This window comes from Fistularia commersonii, chromosome 31, assembly GCF_037954325.1.
Source record: "Fistularia commersonii isolate RoL2024-O1a breed Wild chromosome 31, RoL_Fcom_v1.0, whole genome shotgun sequence".
In the NCBI taxonomy this organism is placed as follows: Eukaryota; Metazoa; Chordata; class Actinopteri; order Syngnathiformes; family Fistulariidae; genus Fistularia; species Fistularia commersonii.
The window spans coordinates 5,726,846-5,751,326 of record NC_141314.1 but is presented as its reverse complement, the minus strand read 5'-3'; the positions used below and the strand labels follow the sequence as shown (position 1 = coordinate 5,751,326).

General features: G+C 43.7%; 1 long non-coding RNA gene across 1 annotated transcript; it reads left to right on the top strand.

Moving 5' to 3' along the window:
- Window positions 1-3,068: 3,068 nt before the first annotated feature.
- On the top strand, window positions 3,069-13,250 carry LOC147215676 (uncharacterized). Its single transcript, XR_015109244.1, has 3 exons — window positions 3,069-3,162; window positions 3,644-3,784; window positions 13,203-13,250. It is a non-coding gene; the product is annotated as an uncharacterized LOC147215676 (long non-coding RNA).
- Window positions 13,251-24,481: the final 11,231 nt, after the last annotated feature.

Here is a 24,481-nt window from a genome sequence, read left to right as displayed (position 1 = left end):
AGGGCCTGAAGCTCTTGGTCACCATGGGAACCAAGGAGAAGATGAAGAATTTCCGTGCAGGAGGAGGGGGGAGACCCCCCCCCCACCGTGTGTGTGTTTGAGTTTGTGTGCGTCCTTAATGGTTCTCGCTGCCGTTGCCTTGACGACTCTACAATTCCTCTGTGGTAAACAGGAAGTGAGGGAGGTGCCATACGCGCCTGCTCCACAGAAGTCCTAATCTGTTGGAGCTGTTGTCACGGCAACCAGCCGCCCATCCTGGAGATGGGTTGGCGATGAGAGCGAACCCCCCGTTCAAATTCCGTAACTTCACCGAAGATCTGTCTGTGGCGTTTCCCCGCCTTTTTTGATGAGGTCACAAGCCCCGCCCCCCACAGAGAGACCGGAAGCCATGTTTGTAGTTTATCCCTCATGTTTTCCTCCAAGGACCGGAAACAGCCACATTCACAAGGAAATTATTTGAAAACGCTGGAACTCATTATTGAGTAAAATTTTTTTACTCAATAAATTTTATATTCAAAGATATTGAAAACCCCATTCAAAGTTCGGTTTGAGCTGAAATCCAATGAAGTCGATCAATCAAACTGATCGGTCCTGATAACCCAATCAGAAAAACACTTGAAAAATCACCAAGGCTTATGGACGCCGGGATCGAAGAGGAGCCAAGTTGCAGTCCTGTCCAGGGAGGCGGTTTCTGTTTGGTGGCGGTCCCGGCCCCGGGGTCGGGTCCCCCCTCCGGCCCGCCGCCGCCGGCCCCTCGGCGACGAGCTTGCCGCTAATTTGTATCCCGACAGCTGGGCAGAATTCCGGATGGCCATTTGGCCCGGAGAGTCGGCGGAGACGCCACATGTTCTATTAAAATGTGATGATCCTGCCACCCCCCGCACGCCGCCGCCCCCCCACCCGCTGCTATGTCCTGCTCTTTAGGGCCTTAATGGGAGAGGAAGTGGCGCCCTGTCACCGTAGCAGTTGGCGTCCTGCTTTATGTTCGGCGGCTCCAGATGTTGGCGGTCCAGTCGCCGCAGGACGAGACGCCGTCAAACAGGAAGCAGGCGACACGACGCCGATGCGGCCGCCGCTCGATGAGGGAGATCAGGAAGTAGGCCGCTGTTTTATTCAGAGGCGCCGCCGACAGAGGTTAAAGTGGAAGTTTTGTCTGAGATGTCGACTCATTTAGCGTCTCAACGTCGTGTCGCGTCAACTCTCATGACACCCTCCCCTCCCTTACAGAGAGGTCAAAGGTCATCTGATAGAAACAAAGGACATTCAAAAAAAAACAAAATCAAATTAACAATGTGTCAATCACATAAATAAGATCTAAAAATCTAAAATCGTGACGAGACTGAAGAAACCAAAAGGAAATGTCAGTGGATGTTTTATTAACGATTATCACAGTATGAAATTGAGGCAAAAGGCTTTGTTATAAAGTTATGAAGCTGTAATGGGAAATTATTACAAACCGTTCATTTAATTGTTAGTTGAATTGATCTGCTAAATCCACTGGATGTGTCTGCGCTGTTGATTCGCTTTCGACAAGCGCTTATTACCGCGTTATTACAAACGGAGAATCGTTAATGAACTCTCCACACCCTCAGCGTTGAAGGATCTCAGTGAATAGCACGGGTCGCCATGACGACCTGGAGGGTCGACTGCCTGTCTCCCTGAGTCGCAGACCGGCTGACTGACAGGTTGACCGACGGAGTAACTCCCCGGTTAACCGACTCGCCGACTGAGTGACAGATTAGCTGAGCGGGTGATTAACTGACTGAGTGGCGCATCTGATTGGCCGCCGCAGCTGCTCCTCCTTGCGGGAAGACGGAGGCGGCGACGGCGTCGCCTCAGCTGCAGCTTCGCCGTCGCCGTTTGTTGACACGGAGCGCGAAAAAGCGATCGACCTCGGCCATACGGCGCTGTCATGGCGGAAGCGTCACGTGCTCACGCCGCGGCTCTCCCCTCCTCTCCCTCGCCTTTATTTCCCCGCGGCTCCTCCCGGAGCCCCGAGCTCCTCGCCGCATTACGGCGCAGCATGTGTTTGATTAAAAAAGTGTAAAGTAACAAATTAGTTAATAAAATCATTCGGGCCGAAGGCTGCAAATGGTGATAAATGTCCTCCATATGCCGGCAGTAAAGCGGCGCCCGCCCCCCCGCCTCCGCCATAAACAAATAAATTAAAACAATTACGCCGCCGCCCGCCCTTAATGAGCGCCGCCGCTGAAATATGTGACGGCTCTGGTTGGCCGACCGGCGGCTGTCTCCACTGAGAGGATGTCGGCCATCTTTCAGATGGATGGCGCCCGGCAGCCGGGGCCCGACGGGGGGGCGGCGGCGGGGGGCCCCCCAGGGGGCACGGGCGCCGGGGCCCGGGTTTAATCAAACAGACGCAAGGTGTTCTGGAAGATGAAGGCGGAGCCTGACTTTCACAATTATTGAAAAATAAACAAATGTATCAATGGCGTTTAAATAACATATCTAAAACAAAACCCACAGATAGACACCTGACCTTTGACCTCTTTATTATTATTATTGTATATTGTTTTTGTGAAAATTCTGCATGTTCTTATATTGAATTTATGATATGATTGTGTTTTTTTAATTGATTATGTTTGAAGTTTCTTTGATCCTTTTTTGGAATATTATATCATTGTTCAGTCAGTGTGTTTACACACACACATCAAACAGCAAACAGCACAACAACAAATAATATCACGCAACATACAACATACAACATCACACAGAAACAATAAACAACAAATCACAACATCAGAGTACGTCAAACAACAAGCAACAAACAACAAACAACAGCAAACATCAATCGATTAAATTCATAAAACAACGAAATCCACAGGAAACAACATCAAACAACATCAAATGACAACAAACAACATCAAACATCAAATGAAAACAAACATCAAACAACATGTGATTCTGGTTCCGTTTCTTCTCTTTTCCTCATCAACTTGTCTCCTCCTCTTCATCTCCTCATCTCCTTCTCTTCTCCTAAACTTCACGTGTCCTCCTCGTTCTCCCCCTTTCATTTCCTCCTCCCAGTTTTTTATCTAAAGGAGGTTGCAATCAAAGGAGCGTCAAGAAGGTCACGTGACTTCGAAAGAACCAGATTGGAAGTAGAGGAGATGTTTCACGCCTGAAGGTTCCAGACTTTACGAGGTTCGGAGACGCCGCCGTGCTTTCAAGGGTTCCCGAGTAATGGCCTTCATGCTGATGGGGGGGATTGTAGAGGTTGGGGTGGTGGGGGTGGAGGAGGAGGCCCACTGACCTTCACAGCGTCCGGCACTGGACGGACCCTCAGCACATCTCCAGGAATTAAACAGCGCCGGAGCAGATGAGAGGAAATGAGCCTTTTAATTGGAGGATCCATTAAGAAGAAGGGGGGTGATGGGGGGTGACGGAGGGGTGGGGTTGGGGTGGGAGGGTGATGAGGAGGTGAAGGGGAGGTGGAGGTGGTGTAACGTGGAAGTTCACCTGAAGGTCCACTCTCTCTTCATTACCTGATCATCAGATCAGTACCTGATCTGTCCAAGATCACGGGGGAGGGGGGGGGCTGTTGTCATAGCAACCGAGAGCTTCACTTAACCTTACTTGACTTAAGTTCCTCCTGGCTTCTGAAAAACTGTTTCTGTTACTTCAGGGCCATCCAATCAGTGCAGAGGGGGGGCGGAGCCACATCCCCAATGATACCAGTCCAGCATGGTGGACGGACGGGTGTCTGTCTGTCAGAGGTATCAGAGGCATCTGGATGCACTGGCTGATAACACACTCCCTCCGACAGGTCGGCCCTAACACACACACACACACACACAGACAGACACACACACACACACACACACACACACACGCACACACAGCCATTCAGAACATTATCTTCTGATCATCACAAATATCAAGGTGGTACCTCTTTCTGTGCTCCTTTATAGAGGTGTGTGTGTGTGTGAGTGAGTGAGTATGTGTGTGTGTCTGTGTGTGTGTGTGTGTGTGTGCGCACCTCTTTGTACCTGGAGACAAGCAAAGTAAAAGAGGAAACTGCCTCTTGTCTTTTATGGTTTGCAGTGTGTGTGTGTGTGTGTGTGTGTGTGTGTGTGTGTGTGTGTGTGTGTGTGTGTGTGTGGGTCTGTGTGTGTGTGTGTCTTGTCTTTTCCAGTTTGCAGCGTCCAGATGGGAAGTCATTTTTTATTCGTCTTGCGGCGTCTCGTCACATCTGGCGGCCCAGATGTCTAATGAATACACAAGCAGCCGTGCTGTCGCCTCATTAATACTGCAGTCGCGCGGGGATCCGTCCGGCCCGGCGGCGTCGTACCGGAGCAGAACGCGGTGCTGCGGCGGCGTCCTCTGGGCCCGGCGCCGGCAGCTGGCGCCTCGCAGGAACAAAGCTGCGGCACTTTGTCGGCCTGATGCGTCCGTGTGTTGTCACTGAAGGTCTTTATTGGGATTAATTGATACGATCGCGGCGACGTCGCCTCCCACGGCGCCGGTGCCGCCCCCAAGGCGGCTCGGCTCCGCCCCCTCCGAGGAGAGCAGGTCTACGCGACTCTCTGACCCCGCCTCGGCTCTGTTGCCGGGAGACGGTGGAGAGTGACAGCCGAAGGGTGAAGTCGGCTGCCTCCTGTGAATCGGCGGTATTATAGAGCCAGGGGGGAGAAACATCGGACGGAGTTCGGAACATCTGGACGTTACGGTCGGACCTGTCGGGACGAGTCCGAGCGCCAGACCTTATAGGTAGAAAACATCGGAAAAGAGTCCATCAGAAAGTTTCCCGTTTGACTATTTCCACAAAATACCGCAAAATATCAGATTCAACATCGGGTTCCCCCGATCTTCCTGCGATGTTCTTTGCGGTTCTTTAAGCTTTTGCTGTTCTTCTGGACGTTTCAGAAAGGAACCTTCTCCGCAGATGCTTCCTGGTCTCCCTGATGTGGGGCCTGCTGATTGGTTGCAGCTCTCAGGTGACCGTCCCTGTCGCCGCCCCCCCGCCCTCAAAGCAAACACGTAATTAACTCCATTTACATTTCAAAGCTCCTCGGCTCGTCTGCCGCGGTGAATTATTGATTAGCGCTGCTTGCGTTGATCCGCCGCCGATCTAATTAACGTCTCTCAGGTGAGGAGGGCGAGTGTTAAGCATCATGATGTCACTTCCTGTCTGAGTTCGCCTCTTTTGGAAGGTTGGAGAGACGCTGATTGGGACATTCGTCAAGTTGATGGAAAGTTCCTGCTTCCTGGAACTTTTAATTCCAGGAAGCAGAGACACGTACCCTCCATGTGGGACTGGCTAGCAGGTTAGCACGTTAGCCTTTTAAAATGTTTTTGGCTATTATACTGTGGAGTAACAAATAACCGATCAGCTTGTAGAGCAGAACGAACTCATGTTGTTATAGCCCGTTCGTTAGTGTACCATAGCATTTTAGCTAGCAACTGCCATTCCAAACGTCGCATCTCATTTCCCAAACATCATGAAGTTTTCAATAGATAAAACCAGATTAGTGCTGACGCTAACATTAATAACTAAGATTAGCATGCTAACAGGCGAGGCGGAGTGGAGTCGTGATTGACATTGATTTCTTAGGAGACACACTTCGCTCATCAAACTTCCATGATGTTCTGCTCCAGCGGCGGCGGGACGACCAATCGGACAGACGAGGTGTGACGGGTTGGCCCTGGGGGGGGCGTGGCCCGCCGAGGTGATTGATGGGTCGTGCCATTTCTGTGTTGGAACCGAAAGGGGTCAAAAGTCATCATACAGGAAGGGAGTGGTTGAGTCCAAGTTCTTCCCTGAATGGATCGTTCCAGTGCGATACAGTTCAAGATGGTTCAGTCCCAGTCCAGACATTCCAGTCTTTCATGGTTCATTCTCTTTGAATCGGTTGAATCTAAAATGGTTCATTCCTAAATAGATCAATCCTGAAGGGTTCAATCCAAGATAGATGGATTGACCAGATGGTTCAGTCCAAAGCTTTGCTGTCTTAAATGGTTCTTTCTGAACTGGTGAAATCTAAGATGGGTCATTGCTGAATGGTTCAGTCCAAAATTGTTCAATCTGAAGCTTCTGTTCCTTCTGAAGTGGTTGAACCCATGATTGTTCATCCCTAAATGCATCATCCGTGAATGGTTCGATCCTGATTGGATAATTTCAGAATGGTTCTGTCCGAGACCTGACACTTCAAACAAAACCTGGATCCACCTGTGGGTTTAATTTTGCCCTCAATTTCACTTCACCGATGACATCAACGGTCGGGTCTATGACATCATTGGCGGCGGGTTTAAAAGTCTTTGCTGCGACTGATCTGACGCTTCATTAGTTTTCCGACAAACGGCAGGAAAATCCTCATCTAACGAGCCGCTAACGAGCCGGCATTTCCTGTCGGGGAAGACGCGGGTTAGCATTCCGCTCACAGAAGAAGAACAAGGAGAGGAGGAAGACGAGGAGGAGAAAATCCTCCACGAATCAGTCTGTACGGAATCCAGATTTGCTCTGAACTTTTAATTTTGAAACTTTTCACTTTCAGAAAAAGGGGGGCACAGTGGCGCAGCGGTTAGCGCTTGCTCCACACAGAAGAGGAAGGTCTCCGTGTTGTCCTCCGTGTCTGCAAAACATGCAGGAGGTTCATCGGAGACCCTAAATTGTCCAAATGTGTGAATGAGAGAGAGAATGGTGGCATTAAAAACTCAAAATTTCTTTAACATGTCATGAAAGGATGATCCGATTGATAATCAATACAGTTACCTCAAGCAATAGCTTCCTGTGTCAGCAGGTTTAAAAGTTTCGGCACAACAGCGAACGAAATGACTTACTTGATAATTGATCAGATAATCAATATATCATGAAATTAAATAAAAACGAATTATGTTGGGAAAAAAAGGATTAAATGAAATGACTGATCAATCATCAAAAAAAATACAAAAACTGACAAAGCCGGTGTTGACACGCAGACACACGCGCACACACACACACACAAACACACACACACCAGCGAATGCACAAAGACATGCACTCATTTTTATGTATTTTATATTTATTTTACATAGATTTGTGTTTGTTTTCCTTTATTTTCTGTATTTATTTCTACTATATTTTCATGTTAATTCATTTCATATTTCTCATTTTATTTTATTTTATTTTATTTTATTTTCCCTCTCTCTGCTAATGTTCTGCCTCCATCTTCTGATCGATAGATATTGAGTTTAAAAAAACAAAACAAATGTGAATCAGTTTCCTCGAGGAAAGAAGCACATTGTTCATGCTAAAATCATTTTGTCATTAAACATTCAATCGAAACGGTCAATCACCTCAGATCAATATTGATTGATTATTGATCCAGTCAAACAGAAGGAACTAAGTTTCCAACTTTCCTCTTCAGTTCTTTCATGAATGTCGACTTTTCCCGAGGAGCCTCCTCTTCCTGTCCACCTCCTTTTCTCCCTTCTTTCCTTCACCCTCCGTTCTCTCTTCCTCCTCTTCTTCTCCTCCCGCTCGCCCTCGTCTTCCTCCTCGTCCACCACCAGGATGAAGACGCAGTTTGAAATGGAAACTTTCCCTGTTTTTAATTGCGAGGAAACAAACCCTCACAGATGCGCCGCCCCATTTGCATTTCGTTTTGGCGCCACTCGGCATGCCGGTGGCGGCGGCGTGTTTGTGTTGACTCTCCGTCGGAGGGAAGGGTGTTTGTTTTCAGGGTGGGCTAATTGGCGGTGGGCGGCTGTAATTGGGTGAACGGTCGGCGAAGTGCCTCCCGACTGTCAGAACCGCCGCCGCTGCTTTTCACCGAGCGGCGTGGAGCCGTCGCCGCTGCCGCTCGGCCTCCATATGGACGTCTGATGACGCCGCCGCCGCCGCCAGATGTTCCCGCCATTTTCTATGTAAATTTATTCATGAAAGAATCTCATTCTGAGGCTGATTGACAGGCATCTCTGTGACAATCGGAGGAGATGGTGGCCCGGCCGATGCCAAAATGGCTGACGATGCTGCACTGTCACCATGGTGACCACCATCCCAGTATGATGGGCCAGTATGATGTCATTAACTGAGGTCATCGAAGTTTGAATTGATTAAAATATTTGTTTCACAAAGTGTTCAATCAACACATACTCATTTCACTATTTCATTATTACATTTTCACCCTCTGACCTTTGACCTCTGACCTTTGACCTTTATAGCTTTCTATTGTATATGTGTGTATGTATGACTGTATGTGTGTATTAGTGTGCAAAGGTGTACATGTGTATCTGTGTACATATGCATGACGATGTGTGTGTGTATATGTATATGTGTGTATATCGTATGTGCACATATATGTTTGTGTTTGTGTATCATTGTGCGATTGCATGTGTGTATGTGCATGTTTTCATTGTGTGTGCATGTATATCAGTATGTATGTTTGTGTGTGGTTGTGTGCATCTGTGTGTATGTGTGTGTGTTTAAACTATTTGCACCATGTTGTATGACTGTGTGTATGTGTAAATGTGGGTGTACATGTATGTATGACAGTGAGTTATTGTGTGTATCTATGTGTATGTAAATGTGTGTTTGCAGTGTTTGTGTATATGACTGTGCGTGTGCGTGTGTGTGTGTGTGTGTGTATACGTATATATGTGTTTACAGCCATTGAGTGTGTGTATATAAATGTATGGCTGTGTGTTTCAGTGTGTGCACCATGTACTGTGTGTGTGTATGCAAATCTGTGTATGTGTACATGTCAATGTGAATGTATGATTGTGTGTGCAATCTGTGTCTGTATTTGTATGTGTGTGCGTGCATGTATGTATGACTGTGAGTGTGCGTGTGTATCTACATGTATGTACATGTGTTCACAGTATGTGTTTGCATGTGTGTGTGTGTATTTGTGTATGTATATTTGTATTTACAGCCTCTTGTTATGTTTGTGTGTGTTTGTATACATTTGTGTATATATGACTGTGCGTCTTTCTGTGTGTGTGTGTGTATGTATTTATGTACATGTGTATGTTTAATGTTTATGCACTGTGTGTATTTGATTGTGTGTGTGTGGGTATGTATCTATGTATGTGTGTGCATCATGTATGTATGACTGTGTGTACATGGACCTGTCAATGTGTGTATGACTCTGCAATCTATGTGTGTCTATATCAGTGTGTGTGCGTGTGTGTGTGTGTGTGTGTCTGAGTGTGTTTGTACGTGATCGCACAGTATGCATGTTTTCAGCCTGTGTGTGTGTGTGTGTATACATAAATATATATGACTGTGTATGTGTGTGTGTGTGTGTGTGTACATATATATATATATATGTGTGTGTGTGTGTGTGTGTTTGTATGTGTGTTTTCAGCCTGTGTGTGTGTCTGTGTGTGTATAGAAGACTGTATGTATGTGTTTACAGCTGGTAAGTATGAGTGTGTGTGCATACATGTGTATGTGTTTGTATCTATGGGTGTGTGTGTTTACAGTATGTGCACCACGTATGTATGACTGTGTGTATGCAAACGTGTGTACATGTACATGTACTTATGTCACTGTGTGTCTATATCTTTGTGTGTATGTGTCTATGTGTGTTTGCTTTTAGTGTGTGCATGCATGTACATAGGACTGTGAGTGTGTGAGTATATAATCTTTGTATGTATAGATGTATGTGTATTGTCTGCCTGTGAGTGTGTGAGTATATGTGTGTATAGATGACTATGTGTGTGTGTGTGTGTTTATCTGTATTTGTATGTGTTTACAGCCTGTGAGTAGTGAGTATGAGTGTGTGCACATATATGACTTTGAGTGTGTGTATATATAATCTATGCATGTTTGTATGGATAGATTTATGTATGTGTTTTCAGCCTGCGATTGTGTGTGTATATATGACTGAATGTGTCTGTAAATATCTGTGTATGTATATGTTTACAGCCTGTGAGTATGAGTGTGTGTGCATATATGACTGTGTGTGTGAGTGTGTGTGTTTACAGTGTATTTAGAGTGTGTTCCTGTCGCCCCCTGGAGGTGGAGGTCTTCTCCTCCTCCCACACACAGGCCTGTAACCCTGCCCTTTCCCTCTTCAAACTAATTACCTCGGCTACCTTGTACCGCCCCCCCCACCCCTGCACCACTAAGCCCCCCACCCGACACCCCCCTCCCGCCCCCCCCTGCCTCCCTCCCCCCCCGGGGGGACGCCAACAACTGTCAGAGCTGTATTATTTTTGAAATTTAAACAATCATCTTACGTGCGGCGCCGCTAAGATCCCGGCCTTTTCCGCGGCTCCGACCTTCAGTAATTAATACCCGCGGGTCCATTATTGGCAGCGCCTTCATCCCGGCGCCGCCGGCCGCTAACCCGCTAATTACAGCCGGGACGCTAATCTGGCCGCCCGTGATTGACAGCTACACCTATTCCACTAATTGCCTGTTGCAGACAACACCTGGTGAACCTCGGCGCCGGGGGACGAGGACTACGCCTTCAGGTCCTGGGGGGGGGGGACAAACACTCACCGTGCATGTTTGTGTGTGTGTGTGTGTGTGTGTGTGTCCGTGCACACGCACGTATGTGTGTGTGTGTTAACCCCGAGCAACATGTTTCCTGTTGAACATCTGAAAGCGAAAAGCAGATAAATATTGACGGCTCTCCGCTATCAGAGTCCATCATCGCTCCTCCTGGATCTCAGACAGGAAGTATCGATGCGACATCACTTCCTGTCTGTTGGGAGGGAAAGGGGGGTCATACTAAGGAAATGCATGTGATTATTTCCTGTGCATCGTGTATTTGCAAGTGTATTTGCAGTCCCTATGTCCTCTATTGTAAGTCGCTTTGGATAAAAGCGTCTGCCAAATGCAATGTAATGTAATGTAATGTAATTATACATTACAAATGATAAAGAAGCATATGTATATGTATCGAGACATATGTAGTATACATTTGATAAAAAGAGATGTAGATTATTGATAACATATATAAACACTGATTACCTATTGATTTTTATGTTGAATAGATGTAAATACAAATTTTTTTCTCCTATTATTTATATCTCATTTTAATTTTTTTTTTTTAATTTTCTATGAGTTAAAATCTACATTTAATTCATTATTACTTATTTTTATTGAATTTTTTTATCGCTATCATTTTTTAGATCTATATCATTCCTGTGTTTATGTGTTCTCTGTATAATCAGAGGCTGATTTTATTGAGCCTCGTGTGTTAGCGTGTGTGATCCCTATCACGCCACGGCGCCCCCTGCTGCACGTGCTCAGTGTCCCATGGCCACGGCGGGACGCCATATTGACCGCTCTCCGATCATGTGACAGCTCGGGGTTAAATGTCACATTACCATTCGGGATGAAGGTCACCTTCGCCGCGTGTCCCCTGGTCCTCTCCCCCCAATCGGCACCGTTCTAAGCGGCCCGGCCGTGTGTCGTGGCGGCGTGCTAGCGCCGGGCGGGAAGCGGCGTGATGCGGGAGCACCGGGAGGTTTGGGACCGGCTGTCACTCGCCGTGTGACGGGAAAAGGCCACGGCGAGCAGGCGCCGCAGGCGGGAGGACGCCGCCACACTGAGAAGGGCCTCCCGTTCCGACGGGACGCCGCGGCGTGAACCATCAACGCCCGAAACTCCCGACCTTGGGCCAGGAGCAGGACGGACATTGATCTGAACAACATCCATAACAAGTCTTTTAGCCAATCACACCTGGCGCTGAGGAGAGGGGCGGAGCCTAACCCGAGCTGGTCAGCTGTCAATCATCCAACAGGTCACTCCTTCCTTCACACCCATGGACAACTTACAGGCAAATCAGTATCAGGACTAAAAATGAACTTAAATAAGTCAGTATTATTCCCAATTAAAGAATGGGACCTATCGAAGATCATTGGTATTCCTGTTGAGGATACCGGCACATATCTGGAGATGGACCTTGAGAAAAATGAAAAATCCTGTAACGACTTAAACTCCAACCCTATAATCGAACAAATTATAAAAAGTTTAGCATATGGTTAATGTTCTGCTTTCCAAAGCGGAAGGAATATCGCGGGGCATTCATGTGTCCATGATGATAGGAATGTTGAATGTAATATACAAAAAAACTAGATAAGATCTTATTCAATTTCATATGGAGAATTAAATGCCACTTATTCTTAGAAAAGAGGTAATGTGAGACAGAATGGGGGATGTGGAGGCTGTAAGCTTTGAAACATTGAATAATACCCTTAAAATGACAAAACAAATGAACGAAAGAGATAATATATAAACTCATTCAGAGGATTCAAATTCCTATTAAAACGTGACTTTTCCTGATAAACTACCTGTGAAATTGGCACATTTTCAAAAGCAGGCTCTGCTGGCATGGACATCACTGTACAAACATCATTTTTCACCCACAAATGATTATACTTGTAATAACTAGAGTAAAAAGAAATCATTGTGTTATAAAAGCTGGGTCGACAACTGTATCATTCTGGTTTCACAACTTAAGACTTAATTGCTAGACTTGGAATTGCTGCTCTATCAAAAGAATATGACAAAATATCCCAAGAAGTTTTTTGCAGCTGCTTATTGGCTCCACGGCAAAGCGTCGTGTGTCAAATCTGAACAAGATGTTTCTGGGACGGTGGATGTTACAAAGGACAAATGTTAATATAAATACAATAATAATAATACAAATGTAATATAAATACATCAAGTCTCTTTTGAAGGTAAAACTGTTACTACGGCTACAGATTTTTGGTCTTCTTTATATAAGGATGTAAATTGGATAAAATATGGCTGAGTAGTAATAAATTCTGTCTAAACGATAAAATCAAGGAAGTATCTAACAAAATTACACACAAAATATAGAATCAGAATTTAAAATTTAAATGGATGACTCCTGTGATTTCTGTGGTATACATGAACAATCCATTTTACATTTATTTTACTATTGCTTGTACTCACAACTGTTCTGGATGAATGTACAAGCCGTTATCCAGAGGAGAAGTGGATTCTCACTGCAGCTGCAGGATAAGGACATTTTTCTTTATTATGAAGACCGCATCAAGGAAAAGAACTTTGTTTTTTTTTTGTACAACTTGTGTTGCCTTGGGAAAATTTCACATTCATAAAACCAAAAGGAGTAACAGCAAACCAAACTTCTCAATATTTCTACAGGAAAATCATCAATACAACACTTCAGGTTCTGAATGGACTTCAGAACCTGAAGGCAGTAAGAACAAACTTTATTTTGAAAAAATGTGTTTAATATTTATATGTATGTGTAACTTAGATGCTTCAATGACCTGAAGGACTGTTGTCGGAGGAAGATGGAGAACATGGAGGTAATGCAAGAAAGGGAAACCGACATGGAGAACCCAGCGGAGAACCTGGTCCAGAACGGCATGTCAGTTTAAGAGGTTTTTCCAGACCTTTTCTTTCCTTGTTTATTTCCAGACATGTTCTTGAACCGGGTTCTCTGACGGCAGCTGGTAGAACCCGACGTCATGGTTCCGGCTTTCCCTCACAGACGGGTCTTGAACACGGCGCCCCCTGCTGGCCTGGAGGGGAACTGCACCTCACAGCTGGTGGAGGGAATTTTAGAACATTGAGGAAACAAACAGGTGCATGGACTTCAGTGCGTGTGTGTGTGTGTGTGTGTGTGTGTGTGTGTGTGCATGCTCAAGGGACCCCCTTACCCCACTAATGCATCACATTAACAGTATGACCCCAGCTGGACTGTTGGTGCGTTCAGGGTCACGTGATGCGTTTGAGGCTTGGATAGAATCATACCTTTGTTTGCTGTGTGTGGGATTTTATCCAAACATGTTTGATGAGCATTTCATTGATCTGATTAGTTATTGGAGGTTATTAATTCAAAAGAAGATCGACAGCTTTCAGTGATGACCCTCCTCCTGGACCTGCGTTCTCCTCCTGCTTCCTCCTGAGGAACATGGAGAAGGGGAATGTTGTGATGTTCAATAAAATCATCCAACCTCAAAACAACAGAAATCTGTTTTTTTTTTCCCTCAGGGAACAGGAAGTCCGACAAAATAAAACAACGGTAAAGTGAATGGATGAACATCAGCAGAAAAAAGCGACATCAGTGGAGACAGAAATGTTAAAAAATGTAATTCACTCCTTGGTAGAGAGGTGACATTTTAGTATTATTAGTATTAATTTAAAACAAAAGTCAGAATCACCCAGAAAGACAATATATAAAAAAATAAAGAATTAAATTAATCACAAAATTACAAATACAAACAAATAGAAATATATAAATAAATACATACAATCAAGAAATAATGCAATAAAATATTTAAACATTGGTATTAAATTATATATCAATTAGAAATTGTGTTAAAAATCTGTAAAACAACATTTCAAATGATCAAGGCTATCAGATTAATAGAATTAAATTAAAATTGGAAATAAGTAAAAATTATAAATCTATAAAATGAATATATACAGTGAAATCAGACAGAAACATACCAACATGTAGATATTATTGTTAAAGTGCTTATTATATAAATATTTGGAAAATTTTGAGAAAAACAACATTTGAATGAACTGATCGATAGCAGTAAAGCAGGAACAATGTTAAAATTGAACGAGAATTCATAGAAATTAACAATGATTTAAACTTGAAAAAAAAAGGTATATTTCTTTTCATAAAAAAAACTAAATAAATGAATTAAATGAAAACTGTAAATAAATAAAACAAAATAAACAAATACAGCAAGATTAGGAAGAAACTCAAGAAAATATTTACATTATTCACAAATGATTTTTTATTTAGAAATTTTGTTAAAAAAGAGTGAAACAACATTCAAATAACCTGAACAATTTTAATATAAAACAGGAACAAAAATGGAAACAATAGTAAATTTAATGAACGTTAATGATTTAAATTATTGAAAGATTATACTATTTTTTTAAATAACAAATCTAAATAATTAAGAAACAAGGAAAATAAAACAACAGAAAAAATATATCTAAGAAAATAAAACAAAAAAGGTGACATCAGGATGTAGACATTACTCTTGAATTATCTATTATTTTGAAATTATGTAAAAAGAAAGAGTGAATTAATGTATAAAACAACCAGACAGGTTAACTTAGGAAAATCTTTTCCCTTCAGGGGTCGCCACAGCGAATCAACCTTGTCTATCTAATCCTATTCTCTGTATCCTCCTCTCTCACACCAACTACCTTCATATCATCTCTCACTGCGTCCATAAATCTTCTCTTTGGTCTTCCTCTAGACTTCCTGCCTGGCAGCTCCAATTCCAGCATCCGCCTACCATATATTCACTATGCCTCCTCTGTATGTGACCCAAACAATTTCAGTCTGTCTTCTCTGACCTTCTCTCCAAAACATCTAACTCCCAAAGAGAACCTTAGCATTTTCATCTCTGCGACCTCCAGCTCTGCCTCCTGTCGTTTTGTTATTGGAACTGTTTCGAGGCAATACCACTGTCTCACCACTGTCTTGTACACCTTTCCTTTCATTCTGGTTGACAGTCTTCTATCACTTAGTACCCCTGACACTTTTCTCTACCCAGTCTAACCTGCTTGAACCTACCTCTTCACCTCTTTTCCACACTCTCCGTTGCTCTGGACTGACCCCAAGTACCTGAAATCCTCCAAATTCTTGATCTACAGTCCCTGTCGCCACACAATTTTACCCTCTCATTCCTCTCATTCACACACATATACTCTGTCTTGCTGCAACTAACCATCATTCCTCTCTTTTCCAGAGCATACCTCCACCCCTCTAGATTTTTCTCAACTAGTTCCCTGCTCTCACTCCAGATCACAATGTTATCTGCAAATATCATGGTCCATGGAGATTCCTGTCTAACCTCATCTGTCAGCTGATAGGCTGACATCACCACTGCAAACAAGAAGGGGCTCAGAGCTGATCCCTGATGGAGTCCCACCTCCACCTTGAACTTCTCCGTTACCCCTACAGCACACCACACCACTGTCTCACAGCTAGCATACATGTCCTGCACCAGTCTAACAAACTTCTCTGCCACTCCAGACTTCCCCAATATATTACCAGAGTTGCTCTCCTGGCACTTGTCATATCTAGGTCTATAAAAACACGATGAAGCTCCCAATGAAGCCTTCTCTGTACTTCTTTATTAGCATTCTCAAAGCCAATACTGCATCTGTAGTGCTCTTTCTAGGCATAAAGCCATACAAGCCATACATTAGGCTCACAAATGCTCACCTCTGCTCTCATTCTAGTTTCCACTACTCTTTCTTATAACTTCATTGTATGACTCACCAACTTATAGTTGCAAAAATCTTGCACGCCCCCCCATATTCTTAAAAATGTGCCCCATCACACTTCTTCTCCATTCCTCAGGCATCTTCTCACTCTCTAAGATCCTGTTGAAAAATCTAGCGAGTACCGCTGCCTTTCCTAGACACTTACATACCTCAATCATCCTACAAACCACCTTCCAATGCTGTCTGGTTACGCTCTCACCTACAGCTACTTTGCAGTTACTGATGTCTTTCTGGTTACCTCGTCTATACAAGATGCGTGCTCCTACCCCTGCTCTCATAAATTACCCTATGTTCCTATCTTTTCTGGAAAAAAAGTGTTCACTTCAGCCATTTCCATCCTTTTTGCAAAATCTACCACCATCTGTCCCTCTGCGCTCCTATCCTGGATACCAAATCTGCCCATCACTTTTTCATCCCCTCTATTGCCTGCACCAACATGCCCATTGAAGTCTGCACCAATTACCACTCTCTCATCTCTGGGGATATTCTGCATTACTTAATCCAACTCATTCCAGAACTTCTCCTTCTTTTCAAACCCACATCCCACCTGCGGGGCATAGCTACTAACAACATTGAGCATCACATCTTCAATTTCCAGCCTCAGACTCATAAGTGTAACTGGCATTCTTTTCACCTCCAAAACGTTCCTAACAAACTCTCCTACTCAGTAACTCCTACTCCATTTCTCTTCTTGTCAGTACCATGATAGTAAAACTTAAAGCCTGCTCCTAAGCTTCTAGCCTTACTACCTTTCCACCTGGTCTCCTGGACACACAGTATATCCACCCTTCTTCTCTGCATCATGTCGACCAACTCTCAACCTTTTCCTGTCATAGTCCTGATATTCATAGTTCCTACTCTCAGTCCTTTATTGTACTTTATTGTATTGTATATAATTTCATTGTTATTATGTCAATTTATTTTCATTTTATTTCATTTTACTTTATTTATGTCATATTTATGTTCATTTTATTTATCAGTCTATTAATTTCCTTTATTTTAAATGATTTATCTTGTTATTGGTAATATATTTGTTATTAAATTAATTCTTTTGAATAGAAAAAAAATAAATTCATTTACTTAATTTCCAATTTTATTTATTTTGATTTATTCAATTTTATCTTTATCTTTTATTTTACTTTATTTTACATTCATTGTTATTATTTCATTAACTTACTTTTATTTTGTATTATTCTAATTATTTTATTTATTTTTACCATATATTCATGTTGTTGTATTTTGTGAAAAAATTGTAATTTCATTTTATTCAATCTAATTCAAATAATAATAATAATTTATCTTTCATTAATCCCTCATGGGGAATTTGTTCTCTGCAATTAACTCAGCATGGATGAACCATGAGCAGTAGGCCCCCATCCATCAGTGCCAGGGGAGCAGTTAGGGGTTCAGTGTCTCAACAAACTTCGACACACTAGCAGTATTTGTCATTTAAGATGTTCAGTTATCATTACAATTATCTTGTTCTATTCAATTTAATTTATTTCATTTTAATGAATTTTTATCAATTTTACATTCATTTTATTTCATTAATGTACTTTCATTTTATTTCATTCTACTTTATTTTTCTACTGTCATTATTGCAATTATTTTATTAATTTCGTTTAAGTTTTCATGATTTTATTTATTTATTTTTTACCTTGGATTAAGTGGTATTTGTAAATATATTTGTAATTCTATCCAATATGATTGACTATATTTATCATTTCAATTTCTAATTTAGTCATATATATTACGGTCTCATTCGATTAATTTTTTTGTAATTTATCATAATTTCATTACATTTTCATTATTATTATTCTATTAATTTACATTAATTAAACTAATAAACTATTTCTTTCATTTTTTAACCCTATATATATTATATATATATATATATATATATGTGTGTCGAATTTGGTAATAAATATGTTATCTGAATTATTTTTTCTCATTTTATTTCATTTTCAATTTTATCTTATATTTATCTTATTTTATTTTGTTGTCATAATATTTATTATTATTTCATTAATTTACTTTATTAATTAATTGATTGATTTTGATTTATTTTCAATATTAATTTAGTGTTCAATATTTTTATCTTTATATTCAATTTAATTTTTTACCTTTTACATATATATGATAACATATATATATATATATATATATATCAATTTATTTGATTTTGCTCTATTTTGTTTTCAGCACTGTAATAATTCCCTTAATTTACTTTACTTTACTCTTTATGACTTTGAATATTGTTTTTACCTCACAATTATGTTGTTATTTTTATTATTTGATTTAATTTCCAATTTCTTCTTCCAAAATCTTTTTTAGTTTTCCTTTTATTTTTAATTTTATGTTTCATTTCTGTTTTTATTTTATGTTATTTTCAGTTTCAGATTTGAAACTAAATGATGTCAGACTCCAGCCTCCTCCTCTCCTCTCCTGCCTCCTTATCCTTCCTTCTCCTCCTTCTCCTTCTCCTCCTCTTCTTTAACCCTCCAATTTGTAATGAGTTATTGGTTGGTTCCGGAGCGTTCCCCAGCGGCGCGGCAGGAAGGAGCAGGCTGTGATTTATGGACCTTAATTGTGGAGGAGAAGAAGAAGGAGGAACATCTGGACGGATCATCAGCGCCACAGCCAAGTCCTGGTCCTGCCCCCCCCCCCCCCCCCCCCCCTCGCTGACCTTTGACCCTGGAGACTATCCCTCCAATAAATAAACTAGAACTTTGATTTTCTTTCTGTCACTTCAGCTCATCCTGTTTCATCTGAACTCCTTCAGGGATCTTTACGTTCCACCAGGTTCTACGGTCTCTTTTTCCCCTCCATTATTATCATTCATTCATTCATTCATTATCTACACTGCTTACCCTGCAGTCAGGGTCACAGTGAGATGGTTCACTATTTATTTATTTACGTTATTTTTATATAATAATTATGATTATCATAATAATATCATAATAATAATGATTGCTATTATAATTTCTGATACTTTTATTGTTATTATCAAAATTATAATAATGAAAAAAGAAGAATATAATTTATGTTTAATGTAATTATTTCTTATCATTTTCATATTTGTTATTGTTATTATAATTACCATTATTTATAATTGTTATTATTATTAATTGTGATGTGGTAGTGGTGGTAGTAGGAGTAGCAGTAGCTCTATTATGATAACTAATACTAAAAATTATTGTCTTTATGTATTATTAACATTACCACCAACACTACTACTACTACTAATAATAATAATAATTATAATACCGCTAATAAAAATAATAATGGGAGCGTGAATGGTAAGAATGTCTCTACATGACATGTGAATGAGAGACAATATGGATATTATCTTATTATTATTTTATTGTTGTTGTTGTTGTGATGATGATGATGATTATCATTATTATTATTATTATTATTATTGTTATGCTTCCTGTGTCAAGTGTGTTCTTCTCAGGCTAAGATTTTTTTTGTTTTGATATCTTGCCTTTGTTTCCTGTTTTCTGTCAGACATCGAGGTCATTTCCTGTCAGACGCCTGCTGATCTCCTGACTGAGCGTGATGGATCAGAAGTTAAAGCAGCATCAGGTGGGACATCAATCAAAGGGGGGCAGTGTGTGTAAAACTCTGTGTGTGTGTGTGTGTGTGTGTGTGTGTGTGTGTGTGTGTGTGTGTGTGTGTTGGGGGGGGCAAAACAGTGTTCATCATCATCAAAGCTCAATATGAACCACTTGAATGACATCCAGAGCTCTCTCACACACACACACACACACACACACACACACACACACACACACACACACACACACGTTTATGAAAACAACAGAAATGTGAAAGGTGAGAATTAAGGTGTATAAATCAAAACATTAATCAATTGGTCCACTGATCAACAATTAATAGATCAATAGGTTTTCAATTTGTGATTACTTTTGATACATTAGTATAATGGATTTGGTGATGTCGTAGGAGGGGCGGGGCTTCACCTGTCAATCACAGGACCACCCAAAGGGTTTGGACATCGGTCCCAGTTCTTGTTCTGGTCCCGGTCTTTATCTCCGGTTCCAGGCCTTGTCCCGATCCAGATGCTTGTCCCGGTCCAGATCCTGGTCCTGGTCCAGAGCCCGCTCCTGATCCTGGGACAGAAGAGCGAGCTTCCTGTTAATCACACTTGTTTGGGGGTCAGTTTCTGGTCCCAACACATCGTGGAGGTCCTGCAGTCCAGCCGGGGTTCCTGGTGGCCCCCCGCCCCCCCCCCCCCGTCCCCCCTGGGCCCCCTCCCTGCCCCCCCCTCCACAGCTGTTGGAATCATCAGGCGTTTAACACAGGAATGTTTTACTGGCTGCAGAAATTCAATTACAGCTGATTGAGTGTTGACATTTCTGAGGCCCAAAGACAGGAAATTCATTAAATTGTGGGGTTGGAGGGGTTGGGGGGGGCAGGGGGGGTTGGGGGGGGGGGGGGGGGGCTTCTTCTCAACCACAATGAAACATGTCAGACAGAGCACAAATCTGCACGGGACCTCGTCTATGTGTGTGTGTGTGTGTGTGTGTGTGTGTGTGTGTGCACTGAAGAGGAGGTCCGATGGTCCAGTCAGCTTCTAGAAAGTTCCCCCAGAACCTCTTAAGAACCTTCTGGAGAGGCGCTTATCTGATTTTGAACTTCTGCCGGTGTGTGTTGGAGGCAGCCGACCTCCTCCTCCACCTTCTCCTCTTCCACCTCTTCCTCCTTCCTCCTCCTCCTCCCTCCCCCACAGACGAAGAAGAACCAGGATTTTCTCCCGGTGTAAGTGAGTGACAGCGGGGCCTCCGACCACCTGCACTTCCTAAATTGGTCAATTAGAGCGCGGGTGTGTTTTCTGAGCGGGTAATTCTCCGTAATGACTCGTCAGCGTGCTCGTCGGAAGCGAGGCCCGGCCGGCGGTCACGTGTCGGCGGCTCGGCCCGTCACTCTCTCTAATCTCCTCTCTATGATTCATTGACCGGAGCGTCCGCGGCCTGTAAATCCCCCTCCCTTAATTAAGATTTCTCCCACCCCGCCTCCCCCTCCCCCTGCACCCCCCGCCCTCCCTCGAACCCCCTCCCCCCCCCCCAACACGCTCACCCTCCCCTCAAAAACTTCAGCCGCTGACAAGAAATCGATGCACGGAGGCGCCGAGGCTCAGGTATCGGATTGCAGGTGGACCCCGAGGATCTCCGCCCGGCCCCCGGCCTCTGTGAGCCCCCCCCCCAACAAACCCGCCGCCCCCACCAACACCTGCACCGCCGCGGCTCGGCGCCGAGTCTTTGGCTGCCGGATAAAAACGTCAAGCGCTAATAGGCTCCATTGTGATTATCCGAGACGCGGCTCGCAAATCCCGGGCAGAAAATCTGTTAGCAGATCTTTACAAGGTCTCGGGGTTCGTCCGGCCGCTCCCCGGTCCTGGGGGGCCGCGGGGCGGGGGGCTGCTGGACGATAAATAAATAATCCTCTGAACTTTCCGTCAATTATAAAAATAAGACAGAGTTGTGGCGCCGCTCTGGAATATTCATGAGTCCGCTTCCCCGCGTCGTGGCGGCTTCCAGGTGGAGCGGCGGTGGAGTGTTTCCACCCGGCGACTCGGGACTCGGCGCTGCGAGGAGAGAGAAGGGGGCCATGTTTTATTTAGAACCCCGGCCTGGTTCTAATCAGCCCGAGACTCGGAGGCAGAAAAACACACCGGTCTACCCTCGCCTCTCAGCCTCCACCCCTCCGAAGAGGAGCGCCGGACTCCCTTCCTGTTTCTGGAAGCGGACAAGCCGAGCCCATAGATCCGGAACGGGCGGGTTCTGGTCCCCGCGGGACTTCCCCCGGTCCGGTCTACTTCCTGGAGATACACAGCGACGTCCTGCGGGATTTGACGGAGGAACGCGTCAGAAACATTTTCCTCCGGACCCTTTAAAACTACAATCAAAATGGAGTCGGTGAAAATAAAATGGCCGCCTCCCGCCAGTGTGTATGTGTGTGTGTGTGTGTGTGTGTGTGTGTTTGGGCAGGGTCATTTCACGCTCCGCCGCCGAGTCACTGCAGAAATCCTGGAGGTTGGAACTGGTTGGTGTGTCAAAACGTGCTGTTCAGAACGAACAGGAGGGGGTAGATTTATGACAGGAAGTAGCTCCTCCTCTTCCTGTGTCATTTCCGGGGAAGCAGGAAGTCAAAGCAACATGGCGGACGATCAGAATCAATCTCTGCATGACGATCTGAACGTGGCGAGGAAGCTTGGATCTACTTCCTGTTTGAATCTGATCGCCGTGGCGTGGGATGCCGAGGAGTCGCAGACTTCCTGTCAGTGGACGGGGGCTGATCTTCTTCTCCGTCGGTCCAGAACCTTCTCCAGGACAATGTTTGGAAGTCCTGCCATTTGTAATCAATTCATTCATCATCTTTATTGATGATCCTGAGGTTCTAATTCCATTCATTCATCTTCTACAGGAGAACCAGAGCTGGTATTCTATATTCATTCACTCATTCATCATCCATCGCACTCATCCGGCTGTTCTAATTAATTTGTTCATCATCCATAAAAGCTGATCCTGAACTTCTAAATTTCATTCAATCATCATCCATACAGCTGATCCTGACGATCTAATTTAATTCATTCGTTCATTCATTCATTCATTCATCATCAATCACAATGATTCTGTTGATCTAATTGTATTCATTTATCATCCATACAGCTGATCCAAGTATTCTATTTTCATTCATTCATTCATTCATTCATTCATCCATCAAAGAGTTTGTCCTGATATTCTATTTTCATTCATTCATCATCCATAGCACTGATCCTCATGTTCTTATTTCATTCATCATCTATAAAAGCTGATCCTGGAGCTCTGATTTTCATTCATTCATCATTTATTGTCCTGATCCTAGTATTCTATTTTCATTCATTCATTCATCAACCATACAGCTGATCCTGACGATCTCATTTCATTCATTCATCATTAACAGCGCTGACCCTTGTGTTCATTCATTCATTCATTCATCGTCTACAGCTGATCCCGATGTTCTAATTTTCATTCACTCATTATCTAGGGTGCTTGTCCTGGTATTCAAAATTAATTCATCGGTTCATCACCGACAGCTGATCCTGGTATTTTATTTTCACCCGTTCATCACCGTCCATATGAAATGTTTCCCATCTATTCTTGAAAAGTTCCCGGAGATGTTCCTGAGGCAACCTTGACACGGTTCCTCCTCCTCGTTCTGGTTCCGATGAGCTCCAGATGGGTTCTGAGGTTCCTGCTCCTGGTCAGGTTCTGGCTGATCTGACAGGAGAACCTCAGGAACGTTCACGCCTCCGTTGTTCTATTCCACGAAGAGAACCTTTCAAGAGTCCCTGAGAGGGTTTTTCAGGTTTTACAGTACAGAACCAAGGAACCCTGCAGTTCATGAGGTTCCTCCTGGAACCTTCCCGTCTGGTTTCTTTGATATTTTTCAACAATTCTCCACAAGATGGTTCTTTATTGTTAGAGATCCAGAGAAGATCTGCGCAGTTGAACAGATGGTCTGCAGGTTCCAAGGTTCCCCAAAGGGTTAAGAGTTTAGAACCTCGAAGTTCCACAGAGTCATGATAGGGGACCTCCAAACAGGTGCCGGACTCTTCTCGGAAGTTTCACGGCCATAAGTTGGAACCTTCTTGCACGGTGTGGGACCTTCAAAGGTCCAAGTGTTCTCTCAACTGCTTTTAATGGTTCTGGAAAACCTTCCGGCTCTTCACTGGGAGGGTTCTTCACAGGGTCCATGTTCTGGGAAACTTCGAGGAGGCTGCCGGAGGAACAAAGATTCTTCTTGAGATTCCCGGGGGACCTCCAGGAGTCCATGAACACTTCCAGGTGTCCAAGAGATGGTTGTGAGATCTTGGCAAGGTTCTGGTGGTTTCCGTGGTGTTCCGGGGGTTCTGGGTGGGCTCCTCGCGTCCTGGAGGAGCTTTCTTCACCGGCCATTGTGTGTCTCTTTGTCCTCCGGGCCAAAACTAACGGGAGGAAGCCAGAGGACGAGGACCTGCTGGGTCTCCTGAAGGTCACCGAGTCCAGATCCTCCTCCGCGCCCCCCCAACCCGGAGCTCCGCCGTTTGCAGGAAACAAAACCTTCTCAGAGAAGACGGTTCCCCGAGGAACCGGAGCAGGAACGCCAGCGGCCACGCCCTCACACCCCCGGGCCGTGACATCACAGAGGGGCGGAGCCAAAGGACACAGCTGTCTGACAGGGGGTGACCTTTGACCTCCGGGACAACACTTACAAATGTTGGTGTGC